The following is a 21438-nucleotide window of genomic DNA, read 5'->3' on the forward strand; positions in this document are numbered from 1 at the left end:
TAGACAACAATGGACTCCACTAATGTTTTTGAAAAGGTCTTTTCTTAGGTAAGTTAAGAATAACCTCTTGAAATCTTTTTAAGGCTTAGCAAGTGTACTATTCACTAAAAATATAATAACCTTTTAGCTTAGGCTACATTGAATATTGTCAAATTCTAAATTAGTGGACTCTGATTTTTTTAAGGAACATTTTTGTGGTTCTCAAATTCCACATGTGGATGAAATCATATCTGTCTTTCTCTGACTGACTTATTTCACTTAGCATAGTACCTTCTAGTTTCATCCATGTTGCTGCAAATGGCAAGAACACAACAGATGATCATAGGGGAAGAGAAGGAAAAATATGATAAAAACACAGAAGGAGGCAAACCATAGGAGACTCCTAAATACAGAGAACAAACTGAGGGTTGCTGGAGGGCCCCTGGTGGTAGGGTGGGTTAAATGGTGATGGAAATTAAGGAGGGCACTTTTTAGGATGAGCACTGGGTGTCATATATAAGAGATGAACCACTGGGTTCTACTCCTGAAGCCAAAACTACACTGTATGTTAAGTAACTTTAATTTAAATTAAACAAACAAATAAATATACCTGTCAAGTTCTCCAAAACAAGAAACAAACAAATAAATAAACCTGCTGGAAAAAAAATTTTTTAAAGTACACAAAAAGAACATGTTATTGTCCCTTATGATGCAGTGTCTCAGACTTTGAGTCTAGAGTTCTCTCTTGTCCAGCAAGAGAGCAGACACAGAATTCAATACAAGAGAGGCTAATGTCTGGGAGGAGACAGGAGCCCCAAGTAAGGGTCATTGCTTCATATTTCTTAGGAGCAGAAGGCTTACAAATGTGATGGATGTGCAAAAAGAGACAATAAAACAGTGATCCTTAACTCATGTGTGTGAGAGAAAGGGAGTTTTGAAGGCTTGGGGTGTTAGGGTCTAGGGTCAATACAAATCAAAGTCTTGCACCAAGCAGATGGCTGTTTACTGCAGGCACCAGGTACCATGTCTGTTTATCTTAATTTTTCTAGGGGCTAAGTCAGATAGAGCATGATACTTCAGGATTAACAAGGCATTTTTCTTACTAATTAGCTCTGGGCATTTTTGCCTTGCTGTGGCAGTTTTACACCTCTACCTGTTCTTGGATGCTTTCATCCCATGGAAGCTGCTTTCTACTCTACACTTTGTTCTATGCTGGGGGCGCTGCCACCCTGTTTACCTTTTCTTGGATGCTTTTGTCCTGTGGAAGCAGCTTTCCACTCTAAGCCTTGTTAACCCATTGGTGCAATCCCAAGGAATTCTTAAACTTATTCCCCCACTTAAATGCAGTTTAAATAAGTGTTTTTAGGGGCATCTGGGTGGCTCAGTCTGTTAAGCGTCTGACTCTTTGTTTTGGTTCAGGTCATGATGTCACGGTTCGTGGGTTCAAGTCCTGCATTGGACTCCATGCTGGAGGTATGGACCCTGCTTGGGATTCTGTCTCTCTCCCTCCTTCTCTGCCCTGCCCTGCTCATGTTGCCTCTGTCTCTCTCAAAATAAATAAACTTAGACAATTTTTTTAAAAATTAAATAAGTGTTTTTAAAATTATGATTTACAGGGTGCCTTGGTGGAATAAAGGTTCTGTGGTGAAACATATTTATGAAATTATCAACTAAAGGATATTAAACAGATTTGGGGGACTTCACAGAACCTTTGATAATATGTTAATTTATACGATGATTCTCTGAAAGAGAGTTATAGTATGAAGCATTTCTTTAATATATTTTCCTGCAAGTATTTCATGTGGAGAATGTTTCAGGAATGCAGTGCTTTTCCTAGGGCCCCACTGCTATTATCTCACAAGATTCCTTATAGCTTATGTTGGTGATATTCCTTCTTTGTCTTAATTCCAAAATTGTATCCATTTTAAAATATATTTATTCTAAATTGGCATTTGTTCATTACCTTAGCTGAGATGTCCCCAGAATCTGGACTCTGAGACAAGGATGGAGTGGATGTAGTTTATTTGGGGTGTGCAGATACCATCAAGGGAGTGGGATGGGTGAATTGGAGAAGCACAGACAGACTTTAAGGAACATGCAATTACAGCAGCTGCTACAGTGGACAGCTGAAACTTGATCTTCAAGGGGAGCTCTAGCAATTTATACATGCTTCAGAATTATCCTAGCTTAAGGGCAAGGGAGCTTGGGTATTTATACCCTCACACTAACAGTTTTTGTTAAGAGCCCTGAAGATGATGTTAATCTGTTAATTTGGACTCATTTATGGCCCTTTAAGCAAGCAGGCAAAGTGATTTCTGATAGCCTAAGGGCAACCATCCAATAAAAATAAAGATTTGATCTTTGGAATTCAGACTGACATGCATAGCAACACAAAGGGAATTCAAGGGGCATACATAGGCTGAGGACTGATAGCATCTGCCAAAATCAGGAAAGTGTTAAGCAACATTTGAGATGGTAGCTGCTCCATCAGCATGGGTTTCTGAAATACTAGGATGAACAGAACAGCCTACTGATCTGAAAGAAAGAAAGCAATTTTTGTTGTTTTAAATCACTAAAATTTTATGTTACTGACGTTATTTTTGTTACTGAGCATTACCTAGCTTATACTGACTGATACACCTGAACTGTTTGAATCAAAGTCTGTTTTCTAACGTTAATACATCTGTAATCAGAATGATTTATCTTTTTGGGGGGGTGCAAGGTTTATGGACCATTTAGGAAATAATGGAAATAATCTTACCTAAAGATACATTACCATTGTCTTTCTGCTCATGAAGTGAAGGAAAAATTCTTAAGCAATATAGTACTTAATTTCAGACATGAAATATTTGTGTTTGGGGCACACAAATTTAGTCTCTTAATAATATCACCATAGTTATTTCAGATAGGTGATTAATTTTTTTTTTCAAAATAAGACTAAAATATTGAGACAATTTTATAATTTATTTTTCAGTTTATTTGTTCTTCAATGATTGTTATAATATACCATAAAATCTTAAATTTAAACAGAATTATGTAGGATGACATCTTTGGGTATTTTACTCCCTAGATGAATGAAAGTAAACAAAAAAGGACTAAAACTTATAGAAAATCTCAATCTTGTTTATTAAAGAAGAAAGAAACATTTTTTTAAAATCCTCCTGGTAATGACTACTAGACTAGAAATGGTTACTAGACTGGATAGTTAAAATATGGGTTTTAGGATCAGAGAGAACTGGATTCCAATCATGACTTCCTGTGAGGCCTTGAGCAAGTTAGTTGAACTCTTAAATGATGGCTTCTTCATCTGTAAAATGAGCATAAAAATAACTAAATCAGAGGTTTGTTGTGAGAATTCAGTTAGCCAGGTATGTAAAGCATTTAGCATAGAATCAAGTACGTAGAAATCTCTGAGAAAACATAGGTGGTTTATATTCATCATGGATTTAGGTTTTAATTTTGTCTCTTGCAGTCTTATTACTTTATAATCTATATCCAGTTGAAACATATTTGTGCCATTTAAACTGTTTTCCTATTTATACCCAAAGAAATATGGGGGTGGGGAGCATGCCTATTTGATAATTCTCCAAAGGAAGAAGCAACTTGATTCTAGGTCACAAACACCCAGGCCAGTGCACCAATAATTGTCTGTCTGGAGGAGGAAACACCTGGCTTTCACCCATCAAAGGACTTCTGTCAATATCACCCAAGGAATGACTGGTAGACTGGATATAGAGGCTAAATTCCAACTTCTAACATATTTTGAGTTTAATAATCTTTATTTCTTTTTGAATGATGGGAGTTTAATCAGAATATCCAAAGCTGAGAAAATCATGTACTTTGTATTTTATATAATACCCTACTATGTAGAAACTGTCTTAGATTTTTAAGTATCTTCCTTTAGAAAAAGATTCACTGCTTAGGATCCATATCACTGCAAACCCCAGGAAATGTTACTGTCCTGTTATCTGGAAGTGAAGTTCCAACAGTGACTTAGTAATGGTTGAGAAAAGAGCTGGCCCACTGTGATGGGTGAAGTTGTAGCTTTCACCTTATGTTGAATGCTTATGATCTAAAGAGTACTTTGGATCTACCCATCAGACACTTCTGCACAAGCTTCATTATAGACCAGACATACCTACTCTTTGCCCTACTCCCAAAGATCCTTTTGGAGACATGGATATTTTAACTGGTTTTGGACATTATCTTCCCTCAAAGAGGAAATAGAATAACTGGACTATTTTAACTGAAGCTACCAAAGCATTATTATCTGTTGGAGCAAAGTTCCTAGACATTTGGATACAGGAAAATGATTTAGTCAGGTCTAGTGCAGGGCATTCAGAGTGCTGTACAGCCTTAAAGGACAGAAGAGGGATATATGTCTTAAGAAGAGGGATAGAGAAGCCAGAACACTGAAACAAAGTAGCTTGATATACAAGTCTAGCTAAAACAGACTTGGACTGTGACCCCCTGCTTGCTGGTCTAGATGCTGTCATTACAGAGCTATGAGCAGAGTCAGAGACTGTGGCCAGGGCTAGCTTTCTCCAGAGAAGCAGGATTAGGGCTGTGAGCACTTACTATCCCTAAGTGGTGCTAAAAGCAATGTGCTCCCTCCCAGCCAGCCTGAGGGCATATCAAGTATAATTAATTTGCTTAGTGCTTTTCCAAAGGCCTCTGCTCCTCGCTCCTTTATGTTTCCAGACAAATTTTTGTATTTGTTTGTTTGGTTCAGATTTTTCTTAATGTATCAGTATCCTAGAACTTGGAAGATGAACAGCAAAACTAAAACAAAAAGCCCAAGACAAAATGTTTTTCTAATATGGACAGCATACTGTCCTTTCATTTACTTATCTTTTGGTGTAATAACCTCGCTTTCCACAAAGAATTCAGAAGTCTGTACATAAATTGAAATGAGGAGGAAAATATAACAGTTTTATTCCAACTTCAGTGAGTTTTTACTTTATATTAGGGGCTAAGTGGTAGATTTTGTTCTGACAGAAATTATTTATTTATTGTTAGAATAAAGACTGTCTGCCTCCAGAGAACAAAATCCTTTCTCCCTTCTGGTTTGCCATTTTTGAAGATCTCAGAAAACAATCCCAATTATTTCTTATCCCTTTTCTTCTGAACTGCCCATTTTCTCTAGATGCTCTTCTAAGTTCCTTCCTTTATGTCAACCTCCCTGCTTGGCTTCAGTTTATTGGTGGGTCTTGAGGCCTTTATTATGACGTGACTGTCACAGTAGGGGCCACAGGGTACTGTAACCATCACCACTGACTCACCCTCTGTATCTTACACATCAGGCCTCTTTTCACATGAAACACTTCAGAGGAAAATGCTTGACTTGACTTGTTGGGCTAATGTTTTGGTCATAGAAGACAGAGGATTATATCTACATGGAAGCACTATTTTGGATGATTAAAGACAATGAAACAAAAATTTAAATGTTTATTTATTTATTTTGGGGGGGAAGCATGAGTGGGAGAGGGGCAGTGAGAGAGTGAAAAAGAGAATCCCAAGCAGGCTTTAAGCTGTCAGCAGAGCCCGATGTGGGGCTTGATCTTGTGATCCTGGGACCATGGCCTGAGCTGAAATCAAGAGTCATATGCTTAACTGACTGAGCTACCCAGGCACCCTGACACTGAAAAAGTTTTATTTTCAGTCCTCAGGATGGTCGTGCTATTTGAGTTTCAGTAGTGGTCTTCTACCACATTTTTTTCTAGGTCTTGGAGAGATTACCTAATCCCAGAAAATCTGCCTTTGTTGTTGTTCCTACTACAGTCTTCTTAGGAAGATGTTTATGAACCTGGCCCATTAAAAATATATCTCTTATATATATATGTGTGTGTATATATATATATATATATATATATGCTGAAAACATGGGTGAGTGTCTGAGTCCCTGAAGACTGCCTGTTGCTTCCTAAAATCATTAACACACACACACACACACACACACACACACACACACACAAGACATCCATTGAATGCTTTTCCAAGGCAGGGTTACCTGTCATGTCAGCTCACATTTCTTAGCTTGCAGTTTAAAGAACTGTGATGAGCTTCAAAAACAATGGGCATCAGACAAATCTTCCCTATTTTTCTCACAAAGTACAACCAAAAACTTCTGGACATAACATTTTAAACATGTATAAGAAGGCTCTGAAAGGAGAAGAGAAGAAGGAAGACAGCTAGAGACCTTGGAATGTGAAGAGTGGCATAGTGGTGAGTTCTCTGGGTTTCTGTTTTGCCTCCTTTATCCTAGACCTGGATCTGAAGAAGTCAACAATGGCATTTCAACAATGAAATGCCAATGGCATAGCCAAAAGGAAAAAAAAAAGCCTTAGTAAAGCCTGCTTTCTCTAGCCAAAAGACTGGGAAAGGAGCAACCTTGCAAGACAGAAAACCTTTAGACAATAACTGCTTGACTCCAGTCAAACACCACAGAAGAAAACTGTAGCTCTAGCTCTTCCCACATTAGCAGATGCCAAGTGGGGAACCCAGATTTCCACCTTAGCAAGATTGCTATGAGGTGTAGCAACATCTACACGTGTAGTGTCACAGAAGCCCATTAGACAGCTGGGACCTTCACCCTATCAGCCTATAACGAGTCTCCCTCCCCTCAGTGCTAGTGGTCATTTGTCATCTGATAATAATGAGGATTCTTTCCACTTTGTGCTGGGTCGTTGTCAGAGAAGTAGGGGAAAATCAGGAGTTGCACTACTGTCCAATGATAACAAGTTCACTCCTCAATACAGTGTCATTGCAGACCACATGGGGAGCCTGAACACCCACTCTCTTGCAACAATAATGAGGAACCTCCTTCATTCAGGTGTCAACAGAGGCTAAGTGGGGACCTGAACTTCTGCTTCTACCTGAAGGTAAAAAGGCAGTGCCTCAACTTTTCTTTCCAGAACAGTGTCAGAAAAAGCCAGCTGGAGCTGAAATTTTAAATATGATTTAGGTTCTCATAACACAATACCCTAAGTGTCCAGACTTAAATTGAAAATTCACATCATACCAAGAATGAGGAACATCTCCAACTGAATGAAAAAGGACAATCAATAGATGCCAACATCATGATGACAGAAATGCTAGAATTATATGTCAAAGATTTTAAAGTAGCCATAATAAAATTGCTTCAGTGAGCAATTATGAACACCCTGGAAACAAATGGGAAAAAATGGAAAGCCCCAACAAGGAAATAGAAAGTCCCTGTAAAAAAAGAAAAGATATAAAAAGAAAATTAAATGGAAATTTTAGAACTGAACAATGCAACAAATGCTATAAAAAGTACAATTCGTGGGCCCGACAGCAAAATGGAGGAGGCAGAGAAAAGAATAAGTAAAATAGAAGCTAAAACAATAAAAATTGCCTAACCCAAATAACAGAGAAAAAAATATACTGACAAAGAAAGCAAGAAAGCAAGAATGGAGAAGAGAACACAGCCTCAGGAACCTATAGGACTATAACAAAAAACTCTAACATTAATGTCATTGGAGTCCTGAAAACAGAGTGGAAATAGGAGACATGAAAAATACTTGAAATAATTGGTGGAAATTTGTAAAATTTGGCAAGAGACATAAACCTACAGATTCAAGAAGGTGAGCAAACTCCACACAAAATAAACTCAAAGAAATATGCCAAAATACACTATAATTAAAAGTCTCAAAACTAAAGACATAAAAAAATTTTGAAGGCAGCTAGAGAAAAAGAATACTTGATTTATAGTAGAAAATAATAGAAATCCAACAGATTTCTTATTAGAAACCAGGAGACCAAAAGTACAGCACACTATATTATTCAAGCACTGAAAGGAAAAAGCTATCAACCCCAACTGCTGTGTCCAGAAAAATATCCTACCGGGATGAAAGGGAAATCAAGACATTCTCAGATAAAGGGCAAGTATGAGAATTTGTTACAAGCAGATCTACCCTAAAGTAATGGCAAAGGAAGAAAGGAAACGATAAAAAAAAAAAAAAGAAAGAAAAAAGGAAACTTGGAATATAAGGAAAGAAGAAAGAAGGCAGTAGTAAAAAATTATACACAAGTAGAAAAGGATTTTCTTCCCCTCTTGAATTTTCTAAATTATGTGTGACAATTGAAGCATAATTATAACACTATAATTAAATATAATAAGTATAGCACTATATAATTAAGTATAACATAATTAGAACACTGGTTTTAAATGTTTGTAGAGGAAATATTTAAGGAATTTAATTATAAATGAGAGTGGCTGCAGGGATGAGAATTGAGGTAAGATTTCTAAACTTCACTCAAACTAGTAAAATGATGACACCAATAGCTTAAAAGATATGTAAGTATAAGGTAACACTTAGAGCAACCACTAAAAAAGGTGTAAGTGAAACATACTTAGAAAAAGAAAAGTACCATAACTCAAGCAGAAGGAAGAGTTTGATAAAGATAAAAGCAAAAATAATGAAATTGGAAACAGGAAAACCATTGATAATATAAGTAAAACAAGGAGTTGATACTTTGAAAGATCAAAAATTAGCAAACCTCTAGCAAGACTAACAAAGAAAAAAAGTGCGAAGGCACAAATTACCAATACTTGGAATGAAACAATATCATTACAAACCCTGAATACATAAAAAAGATGATAAAGGACTACTATGAACAATTCTGTACACATATATTTGACAACTTAGATAAAATGAACCAATTCCCTGAAAAAGACAAATTGCCATACTTACTATAACATAGGTGATTTGAATAGCACTATAATTATTAAGGACATTGAATTCATAATTCAAAAACTCTCAAAAAAGTGATCTTCAGGCCCAGATGATTTTTCTGAAGAATTCTACTAAACGTTTAAAGAATTTTTTAAAAATTTTGTAAATGTTTATTCATTTTTTGAGAGAGTGAGAGAGACACAGAATCCAAAGCAGGCTCCAGGCTCTGAGCTGTCAGCACAGATCCTGACATGGGGCTTGAATTCACGAACCGTGAGATCATGACCTGAGTCAAAGTTGGACGCTTAACAATTGAACCACCCAAGAACCCCATGAACATTTGAAGAATTAACACTAACTGAACACAGTATCGTTCAGACAATAGAAGAGGAGAGAACCCTTCCCAACTGGTTTTATGAAGCTAAGATTATCTTGATAGCAAAATCAGACAAAGATAGCACAAACACACGCACAGACACACGTGCACATGCACATATGTATACACACACACACACACACACACACACATTACAGACCAATATCACTCACAAATATAAATGCAAAACACCATAACCAAATATTAGCAAATAGAATGTAGCAACATATAAAAATAATAATACACCATAACCAGTTGGAGTTCATTCCAGAGATACAAGGCTGCTTCAGTATTTGAAAATCAATAAATTATTTCCACCATATTAACAGGCTAAAGAAGAAAAATTTTATTACATATTAATTAATGGCATAAGAGCATTACAAAATTCAACACTCATTCATTGCAAAATCACTGAGGAAAAATAGGAATAGGAGGAAACTTCCTCAACTTTATAAAGAAAATCTACCAAAAACTTAGAGCTAACATTCTACTTAATAGTGAAAGATTGAAAGCTTTTCCCCTAATTTCAGAATAAGGCAAAAATGTTTACTGTCAACTGTATTCAACATAGTCCTGGAAATTCTAGCCAATGAAATAGGGTAAAAGAGGAAATAGAAAGCATGCATATCAGAAAGGAAGAAATAAAGCTGCCCTTCTTTCTGTCTATACAGAAAATTGCAAGGAATTAACACAGAAACTCCTGTCACTGTTAAGTGAGTTCAGCAAGATTGCAAGGTTCAGCAAGAATATAGGATAAACATACAAAACTCAAGTGCATTTCTATATACTAGCAATGAAATACTAGACACCAAAATTTAAAATGCAATAACCATTTTGAAAAAAGAGATACTTAGGTGTCAATCTAACAAAACCTGTATAGGACTTGTATGATGAAAGCTACACAATGCTGATAAAAGAAATAACAAAAGATTTAAATGACTGGAGAGATAGACCTTGTTCATGGACTGGATAACTAAAAATAATAAAGATACCAATCTCTCCAAAATTTATATTCAGGTTTAACGTAATTTCTATCAAAATGCCAGCAAAGGCTTTTGGTAGATATTTACAATGTTACTATAAAATTTACATAGAAGGCAAGAGAACTAGATAGCTTACAATAATTTTGAATACAAGATTAAGGTGGGAACAATTTACCCAATTTCAAGGTTTTTTCTGTAACTACTGTAATCAAGACTGTGGTATTGGTGGAAGGATAGAGATATGGATTAATAGAACAGAATAGGGAACCCAGAAATAGATCCACACAAATATGCCCAACTAATTTCTTTTTAAATTATTTCAGTTAATTTCTGACAAAAATGCCAAAGCAGTTTCATGGAGGAAAAATAGTCTTTTCAATAAATAGTGCTGGAGCTATTAGACATCTGCATGCAATAATAATTTTTTAAAAAGTACCTTGACTTAAGTGCTTTTCTATACATAAAGCAACTCAAAATGGATTATGGACTTAAATGGAAAGTGTAAAACTATACAACACTTAGGAAAAAAATTAGGAGAAAATCATCGTCTAGGGCTAGGCAAGGAGTTCTCAGAACTGATGCCAAAAGCATGACTCCTAAAAGGAAAAGTTGATACATTGGACTCATCAAAATTAGTTTTTCTCTTATAAAAGGCCTTGTGAAGAAGACGAAAAGGCAAGTTCCAGAGTAAGAGAAAACATTTCAAACCACATATCTGACAAAGGAATAGTACCTAGAATAAAGAAATCTCAAAACTCAAGAGTAAAAAAAATCAAACAATTCATTTAGAAGATGGGCAGAAGTCATGAAGAGATATTTCCCTGAGAGGATAGACAGATGGCAAATAAACACATGAAAACGAGTTTAACATCCATAGTCATTGGGGAAATGCTAATCAAAACTATTGCGAGATATCTCTGTACACCTGTCAGATTTGCTAAAATAAAAAAGTGAGAACACCAAATGCTGGTGAGGATGTAGACAAACTGGAATCAGGCATTGTTTTTAGGAGTGTAAAGTGGTATAGCAACTATGGAAAATAGTTTGGTAGTTTTTTTAAAAAACTAAACATACAGCTACTATATGATTTAGCCATTGCTCTCTTGACCATTTATTCCAGACAAATAGACACTTCTGTTCACACAAAAATCTGTAAATGAATGTTTATTTGTAATAGACAAATACTGAAAATAGCTCAGATGTCCTTCAATAGGTGAATGGTTAAAAAAACTTTGGAATACTACCCAACAAATCAATGTTTATACATTCAGCAACCTGAGTAAATCTCCTGAGAATTATGCTGGCTGGAAAAGCCAATCCCAAAAGATTGCATACTGTGTAATTCCATTCATATAATATTCATGAAATGAGAAAAATTTATTATTATTATTATTATTATCATCATTATTGGCTGCCAGGAGTTAAGGAGGGAATGGGGATATGAAGGAAGTGGATGTGGCCTCAGAGTAGCCTGAGGGGTTATTGTGTTGGTGAAATATTCTGTATCTTAACTGTTTAATGCCAATATCCTTGTTGTGATATTGTATCATAGATTTGCAAGATGTTTTCATTGGAGGAGGCTAGATAAAGGATACAAGGTATCTCTTTGTACTATTTCTTACAACTGCATGTGAAACTACAATTATTTCAAAAAATGGTTTAATTTATTTTTGATTTTTAAATGTTTATTTAAAGAGAGACCACACGTGAGTGGCAGAGGGATCTATCTATCATTGATCTATCTATTTATCTATCTATCTAACTATCTATCTATTGAGAGTATCCCAAGCAGGCTTCATGTTGTCAGCATAGAGCCCAATGCAGGACCTGATCCCACAAACCATGAGATCATGACCTGAGACAAGATGAAGAGTCAGACAACCAACTGAGTCACCCAGACACCACAAAAAGTTTAATTTTAAAATAGAAATGATATGTCACCAGACAGAAAAAAAAGCAATGATGGACAATCAACATTAAACATATATTCTGGCAGGATACTCTCTATTTTTCATACGCACACACACACACACACATTCACACACACACACACACACACACACACACACACACACACACACTCATATGCACGCAGATACGATACTGGATTCCTGGAAGTAGATTTTAATTCCTACTTGAGGTTTTCTGTGAATCTCTGACAATCTTCCATTTGACTTTCCATATCCATTGATATAGACAAAGTAGAAGCAAACTTGCTGTCTGCCCTTAGAGCCAAGGTATCTTCTTTCCTTGGTAATAATTCTTATAATCTATTGATTAAATGTACCTGAAAATAGGGGAAAGGAGTATTTATTTGTAGAGACAAATCTGAGTTTGTCTGCACTCTGGGAGAGAATGTAGGAGAGCTGACTTCTAGCCCATCTAAGCATCCAACCTAAAATACTGATTTGCAGGGGCGCCTGGGTGGCGCAGTCGGTTAAGCGTCCGACTTCAGCCAGGTCACGATCTCGCGGTCCGGGAGTTCTAGCCCCGCGTCGGGCTCTGGGCTGATGGCTCGGAGCCTGGAGCCTGTTTCCGATCCTGTGTCTCCCTCTCTCTCTGCCCCTCCCCCGTTCATGCTCTGTCTCTCTCTGTCCCAAAAATAAATAAACGTTGAAAAAAAAAATTTTTTTAAAATACTGATTTGCACCCGTATGACAATCCTCTGTCCAGGTGGGGAGGAACATTACTAAATGAGCTGTAAATCCCATCCAATCAGTGCTGGGCCAATGTCCCCAACACTTCCATTGACCATCTTTGCCTGCAGACATGTTATGGGCAGTGTGTCTCCCGCTGGCCTCTAGGCCCACACAGCTGTCTGGCTGTCACAAAAGCCTATTACACCAGATGAGACCTCAGGTTCTTTCCAATCCTAAATAAGTATTCAGGATTTGGTGAGATCAGCTGCTCTGCTTTCCTCTCTTCTCCTCAGTTGCTCTGCCCTGCCAATCCACTAGAGGCTTAAATTTTGACTTCTCAGCAATGACTTCATTCATCCTGTTTTGGTCTGATGTGGGTTCTGTTCCTGGCATTGCCATGTGTTCACTGTACCATGTGACTTGAGCAAAGCATACAAGTCTCTCTGGGCTCCAAGTTCTCTATTTTTAAACTGGTGATAATAATAACATTAATGCCCACTCTGTCAACCTCACAGCATAGTGGTGAAAATCATATCAGATAATACATGTGTTAGCTCAAGGTAGACATTAGCTTGTATATAATATCAGGGGTTTAGTGTTTAGAACTGAGCCACCTTTATGTCAGAGCAAGTTGGGGATGAAGACCCCAAATTGTGCCCTTTGGCAGTCAAACAGGCAACATTTCAGTATCATGTAAAGTGGGGAGAGCACCAGGAGAGAGTCACTAGCAGTGATCCAGGGTTACATTAGTTTCTTTACAGTGGCTTAGGAATTTTATTTTGGTTTCAGCTCCCTGAAAGATTACTGCTTCCGTTCAGCTGCTCTTGTATTTCATGTGCAAGCCCCATGCTGCAGGAGAACAAACACAGGCTCTGGAGTTTGAGGTCTAAGCCTCAGATTCAATCCAGACTGTCACACACAGGCTGGCTGGATTACTGTAGACAACCCATGTAACCTCCCTGAACCTTAGTTTACTCTTCTGGAGAATGGATATTATAAAGCCTTTCTCAATTTTTGCTTTGACAATTAAATAAAATGTGTAAAATTACATATTCACCTCAATAACTGGCACAGGTAAGAATTCTATATTAACTCAATATCATCTTTATAAAAAATTGATATGCAAAGAGATTAGATTATACCCAATGTGGCTTTCTTTTGTTTCGGGGCTGGAAAAATGAGTAGGAGAGCAGGTGTCTTCTACCTGGGATGGGAGATGATTTGAGGCTTCCCTACCTTTGCACATTCTGCTGCTTACACTGCCTGAAACCCACCCCCATTCCACTCCACTGGACTAATCCAAATCCCTCTGGAATACTCAAGTGAGTCATTCTTTCCTGCAGAAAGCCAACAGAGACCCCTCTGGGGAGGCCTACATATGCCTCCTATGTGCTTCTTCATCCACTGGCCCCTCTACTTATTTATAAAAATAGGTTGCACTATATACCATTGTATTTCATTGAAACTGTCCCTCCATCTTGCAGTTAATAGTACACAAGAGGCTCATATTAAATAAGTATTGTCAAAACAACCACTAAAATTCTAAAGTAAAAGAGATTTTCACCTTTTCCCAATTTCCCTAGGGCCCCAACCTTAAGAGTGATCTTTGTTATTTGTTTATGAATGTCAAACTGGAGGGAAATGTGCCCCAAAGAGCGAAGGGTTGTCTTGCCTTGTGGACTTTTAGTTTAATTTGCTAGGTAGACACAACCACATTAGTCAGTAAGAAGAGGTGGAGGGCCTGAGGGCATTTAAGGGACTTTACTTAGAGCAAGGAAGATAACCAGAAGCAAAGGGAAGACAAACAAATGCTCTGAGGAACCCCACAATGTCAGAGATAGTAAGTTAGGAGAGATTTAGTGATAGCTACTGTGGAGAAAGCACATCTTTCAGCAATTTGAAAGGTCAGCCAAGAAGTAACTGCCAGTTTACAAGCCATATATATCTCATCATCATCTTGGCCATGGCTTGGGCAAATGGCAAGGTCTTGCCTATGGTTTATCTAACTAAAGAAGTTCCAAATTCTGTAGCTTGAAAGAGTCATTCATTCATAGTGAGCCCCACCTTAGATACTCACTCTTACTGGCTTACCTCTTATTATTTTTTAGTTGTGGTGTAATTCTTAGTTACTACTGTCATAAGCAAAATATTTTTAATGTATTTATATTACAAAAACCCAATACTAACTATATAGAGATGTGACATTCAAGCAGAATTGGTTTAAATTTTAAAATCTTCTAGCTTTTCTCTTTCTCTTGTACTAACTGGGATTAACATTCTTTCCCAAATTTCGTAAGTTTGGTGCTTAAATCATGGTTCATCATGTCTTCCTTCTTTTTTTCCCAGTTTTCTTGTGAATAATATTTTATAGCCTTCCTAATAGAAAACTAATTTCCCCCTCTTTGGTTTAGAACATCTATGTAATTCAAGGTTTTTGAAGTGTGGGTGTTGAAAATTGAGAAAGTACATAGAGATTAAAGTATGATGGCATATTGGGACATCTAAATAGTTGGAGACATTAGTCATTTTATAGCCCTAATTAATTGGCATATGAAAGGAGAAGATAAAACTCTGAAAACAACAAACGTAAATGGTGCCTTTTATTCCTCTATTGTTAATGTCTTTGGTTGTTTCTTTTGGGATGTGTATTGTTTTGGTAATGGAAAGTGGAAGCAATGGCTTTGAATTAGGAAGGCTGAACTATGTTTATAAGAATGGTTTGGTTAAAATGCTATTTTTCTTTGGAATATTGTAAGATAGTCTTCAGAATAGTATCCATAGCTTATATATTTTCCAACTTTAAGTTGAATATTTACTGAAGTTGTGTTATATGCCAGCACTATTAGAAGTTAAAAAACAAAACAGCAAGACTTCTCTACCATATAAGAATATATGATTTCTCAAAGAAATAAATTCTGATAGAACCATGTGATACATGATGTGGTCAAACCTCCAGTGTAGGTACAGACAGGGAAGACCACTAAGATAGGGTACTTAGATCTTACTGGGGACCAAATAAAAGGCTTCATAGAAAAGATGACTTTCTGATGTGATGTCTTTAGTTTTAATTGTAACAGTATTTCCCTAGTAAATCATTTGTTCATTTGTAAATTCCAACAAACATTTATAGGGTGCTTGCTGTGGTCTGGGCCAGGCCCTGGAGATTCAGAGATGGTGTAGGCACATTGGATGCCTGCAAGGAGATTCCAGTCAAGTTTAGCACATAGACAATCAACAGGTCACTGCAGTTCACCATGTGCTGGGTGATGGGGAGGGCACATACAGGGTAGCTACTGCAGCCCTGTGGGTAAGAGAGGCTTTTCAGAGAGGGGTGACATCTGAGCTGATTTATAAGGAAGCTCTGGCAATAACCAGGGGAAAGGGGATAAAAGGAGCAATTTTAGACAAAGGAAACAACTTTATGTGCAAAGTCCCATAGGCAAGAGAGAACAGGGCATATTTAGGGCAATGTACAGAAAACATAGTGGCAAGAGGAAATAAATAAATGAGATTGGAAATATTAACGGAAGTCTGACTTTATTCCAAAGGCAAAAAATAGCAGATCTGATCATGCCATTCTCCTGATTAAAATCCTTCCATTGTTTCCTGTTGCCTATGAACTGAAGTGTTTTGGAGTGCATGTATATCTGTGTATCTGTATGTCTCTACGTATGTGAGGCTATTAATAATTTTTAAATTTTTTATATTTTATGATGCTTTGACATCTTAGGGCCCTCGTGGACATCATAAGGGATTTGTCTCCCAGGGTTAGCTAACTCCTAGAGATAGGAACCAACAAGCACAACTTGATATGTAAACCAAAAAATCCAGAGCCCATATCCTAATCATTTCCTTTCTCAGGCTGTCAGATACCAAGCCAATGTTCTCTCTGCCCTGAATCACCACAGGGTCAAATACTGGACAACTAGGGACCACCTTTATAGCCCAGAGCCCAACAAATTATTCTAACTGACCAGTCATAAGCTTACTTAGTGCACCTATCCTTTCTTAGTCATTCTTTCCTGTGAAAAGCCCAGTAAAGGCTCTGTCCTGTGCTTTCCTCTTCCCCCCCTTTCAGCTCCTGACTAACCCTGGTGCTTCCCACGTAGCCCTGCATGGTGTGGCATGCTCCCTTCTCTTGGGAACTGAACAACAAACTGTCTTTTCAATAGCAGTCATCTCCAGATCTGTTGGCCTCACCATACCTGATTAAAACAAATCCTGAGTGCATTGTAATTCAGTGTGGGGCCCTGAAGGGGACTGATGTGGCTAGGTCTGTGCTGCTGGAATGTCACTCTGGCGTCTGGGCAGGTGAAAGCAGCACAGGAAGAGCAGTTGGGAGACGGTGGCAGTGAGGCAGGCCGATGGTGGGGACCTCCAAAGGCAGTGCCATGGAAATAGAAGAGAGATGCTAGGGGATGGCTCCTTGGTCAGGAGGTGGGGCTGAGGAAACATATGATTGACTGGATGTGGGCTGTGAAGGACAAGGAAGACTTGAGATGGATCCTTGTTTGGACACCTGGGTGGATGTGGTTCCCTCTATTGGGTTAAACACTTTGTGAAAAGCAGATCTGGGAATATGGAATGGAAAGATGACATACCCACTTTCAGACATACTATTTTAATGGGCCATGGATCTGACCAAATGGGAGTTTGGGTGTCTGGAGCTCAGGAAAGAAAGCTGGTGTTGAACTAGAACTTTAGTGCCATTGGCATAAAGAATAAAACTAAAACTGTAGAAATAAATGAGGCCCTCCAAGGAGAGTGAGGGCAAGGACAGAAATCTAGAAAGCAGCAAGATCCAAGGGAAAGACAAAGGGAAAGTGGCCTCCACATGAGCCTGGGTAGAAACAACAGGGGAGATGGAGGCCAACCAGACAAGGTTTCAGGAAAGACTGAGGAGCTAACCATGTCAATGGTACTGGAAAGAGGGAAGGGCCAGGAAGGTCAGAAAATATCCAAAGGTAAGGTGAAGTCAGTGGACATATTAGAGAACCTACTTTGGATTTATTTTTATGGCACATTCTTTATACACAGATCCCCAAATTCATCCCTGTGAGAGTGGGAGCTGAGCCAAGAACACGAGAGGCAGGAATATTCTCTTAAATGTACCATCTACAGAGCCAAGGTCTAAGAAGAAGGTGACTGTGATGTTTTACATTTCAAGTTATGTTGAATCTCCCTTTAGGCTACATGACTGCTATTCCCATTAAGAAGGGAAACTGCTGATTTTGTGTACATTCAGCCTGTCTTTTCTTTAAAACTGTGTAAATGCAGTAAGGCCAGGGAGGAGATAAAAATCAGTTTATAAACAGTACATTCACTGTCTCACTGATCCTACCTTGAAGCACTGAGTGTAAACACATCACAGCCTTCTGGCAACAAGGTGGCTGCCTCTCTCTCATTTCTGAAGCCTCAGGAACTGTGAGACAGACGGCGTGTACTTCCCATGGTAGTCAGAGGGAACTGTCTATATTGAAGGTTATCTAACACCAGACTTCCTTTGTTTTTTTCTTGCTAAAAAATGGACTTGACTTTTCTAAAGACTTAGTAGAACTGCTTAATCTGGCTACTATCAGGTAGATTGTGACAAAACACCTAACATATCTGGATGTGGAATCACAGTGCCTGGCATATAATTAGGACTCAGTCAGTGTTTGTGGGAAGGAAGGAAGATAGGAACGAAGGCAGGATGGTAGGAAGGAAGGAAGAGAGGAGCAAGGAAGCAAAGTAGGACTGCAAAGTACCCAGTTCACTGCAGGCATACAGTGGATGGAGGCCTTGTTACAGCTTTGTTATTTGGTGATCCCCTTCTCCTCTCCTCTCTTCCATCCATAATGCTCAGTTCTCTTAGCAATTTTAATCATCTTTTTCTCCACCAAGAATGTTTTATTTATTTATTTTTTAATGCTTATTTATTTTTGAGAGCGAGAGAAAGAGTGAGTGGGGGAGGGCAGAGAGAGAGGGAGACACAGAATCCAAAGCAAGCTCCAGGCTCTGAGCTGTCAGCACAGAGCCCAATGCGGGGCTCAAACTCAACAAACTGTGAGATCATGACCTGAGCTGAAGTCTGATGCTTAACTGACTGAGCCACCCAGGCGCCACTCCACCAAATATCTTTTACATTAAGGAGAAGTTTCCAAAATCAGTATTTTCCTTTATGAGAAGGAGTAAAGGATGGCTCTACATGGGCAACCTATTTACCTTTTTTTACTTTTATTATTATTATTTTTTGTTCACTATATCATAGTGATAGGGAGGGGAATATCACATCAAATGACAATGGTAGTGAAGCTGCAATACCAGGGGCAGAAAGGGCATAGCACAAAGTGGAAGGAATAAAGTAAACAGTTGAAGATCGTGGAATGACATATTTAAAACCATTATGAAAATTGCTTAGGGATTGTTGATCTAAATTGTTTAAGGTTTTTTTAAATGCTTTTTTAACATTTATTCATTTTTGAGAGTGAGAGAGACAGAGCATGAGCAGGGGAGGGGCAGAGAGAGAGGGAGACACAGAATCCGAAGCAGGCTCCAGGCTCTGAGCTGTCAGCACAGGGCCCTATGCAGGGCTTGAACTCACGGAATGCAAGATCATGACCTGAGCTGAAGTCAGAGGCTTAACTGACTGAGCCACGTAGGTGCCCCAATTGTTTAGGGATTATTGATCTAAATCTTTTGTCTCTAAATTAAAAGATAAGAAAACAGGAAGAAAAGCTCTCCAGGTCTTAAACGGACAACACTGCATTACAGGGTGTTAGGCAGAAGCCCAGTCCTACTATTCAGGACTAACATGGGAGAGGAGTGAGAAATAATGGCAGGAAGTGGGGCAGTTCCTGTGGACATCCCAGTCTATCCTGATACCTAGGTCGTGTGCTCCTAGGTCCTTGTTTCCTCAACATCTGGTTAATGTATTACTGTCACATGGAGGTTCTGACTTCTCTATTCCAATGGTCAGATTAGATCCTTGGAGGCGACACCACTTTGGAAGGAAACCAGTGGTCACCACTCCCCTTGGACACCATAGTAGAAAATGCTGGTGAGCCGTGCCCAGTCCAGATCCACTAGATTCATCGTCTAACCCCAGTGGCCCTATTCACATCTTCCTCCTATGCTCACATGCCCAACTGCTGAGCTTCTGGATGTACCTTTTTTTTATGGTGAGGTTATGAGAGTTTAGAGGCTGGTTGTATCACAGGGTCCAGGTGGCTCAATCTGTTACGCATCCGACTCAGTTTCAGTTTTGGCTCAGGTCATGATCTCACGGTTTGTGGGTTTGAGCCCCACATTGGGTTCTGTGCTGTCAGTGCAGAGCCTGCTTGGGATTCTCTTTCACTCTCTCTGCATCTCCCCTGATCGCTTCCTCTCTCAAAATAAATAAGTAAACATTTTTTTTTAAAGAAGCTGATTATATCTGCAGACAGTGCACAATTCTATTATGGGACAATTTTGCTTGATCTTTTTGTGTGTGAGACTTAATAAATGATTGTGAATGGCAACCATGAAGAAATCTGCAGAAAACAGAAAAAAACCTTGTGAGTCAGAAAAGTACCTGTTTTGGGGATCTGATTAAGAGTTACTGGCTGATACCCAGTTCTGAAAAATGGTGTGCTTTGTGAGAAGTAAGAGTCCTGGATATTTGTGTATTAAACAGCATTCCAACAATGGAACTGTATTCAGTGCATTTTCAATCTGGTCCTTTTTGTGAGATCAATATTTGTGCCCCAGAACCAGGAAGGAGAAATGAATGCCCTTCTTGAAAAAGCCTTTATAAAGCCCTATTTGAAAAGGAACAGTGTATTAAAAGTAGTTTTATTCTACAAACACTTACTAAGCCTTCATCGTGCCCTAAGCTACATTTACAAAGACCAAAAAGACAGTCCCTGATGTGTATGACCTCACAATGCAGAAGATGAAATGTATAAGCAAATAATTTTAGGCTCATATGTCTAGGCTTATATTATTCTCCTCTTTGAGACCATCTGCCACTTGGATGGTTGTATTTGTTATTGATGCTGACTTCTAGAACACAAATAAGGGAAAAATAATTTTGCTTAAGGGGTGAAGAAAGGGGTGAATTAGGGAAAATTAGTTATGTGACATTAAGCTTTCCCTTGAAGGATAAGCTGTCGTTCATTATACTGCATGCTCCATGAAAATAGAATAGGCTAGTTTGCTCACCTTTATATCTCCAAACACTATTTGGCACATAGCGAAAAAGGCAGTGCATTCCAAGCAGAAGAAACACATTAACAGAGGCAAGAGAAATGAGTGACTAATGTATATTAGTTAAGGCAGTGCTAGCTAACTGTTATAACACATAAACTCCAAAGACTTAATGACTTCACACGCTATAAGTTTATTTCTCACTCATGTAAATGCCCAATATGAATGGTCCAGGTTGGCTGGTGGCTTTCCTCCACATTATCATTCAAGGACCCAGCCTTCTTGCATCTTGTGGCTCTACTATCACCTAAGCCTCAGAATATTCTGTATCCAGCAGAAGGATAAGAAAAACAATATGGAAAAGGCACACCTACTTATCTGGCATTACCACTTAACTTTCTGAGGATAAAAGACACACACAGCACTTGTTCTCATATTCTGGAGGTGAGAACTAGTCATGTTTCCCCACCTAGAAACAAAGGCAGCTGGGAAACATAAATCTTGGTTGGGCAGTCACTTTCCAGAAACCACTTTACAATGTGGAAACAGTGAGAGCAGTTAGCTCTCTGTGCCACAGGAATAAATGAGAAGTCGGTGAA

Source organism: Lynx rufus, unplaced genomic scaffold (assembly GCF_022079265.1).
Source record: "Lynx rufus isolate CCGP_SWC_20201006 ecotype Redwood Valley unplaced genomic scaffold, mLynRuf1.p SCAF_6, whole genome shotgun sequence".
NCBI classification, from domain to species: Eukaryota; Metazoa; Chordata; class Mammalia; order Carnivora; family Felidae; genus Lynx; species Lynx rufus.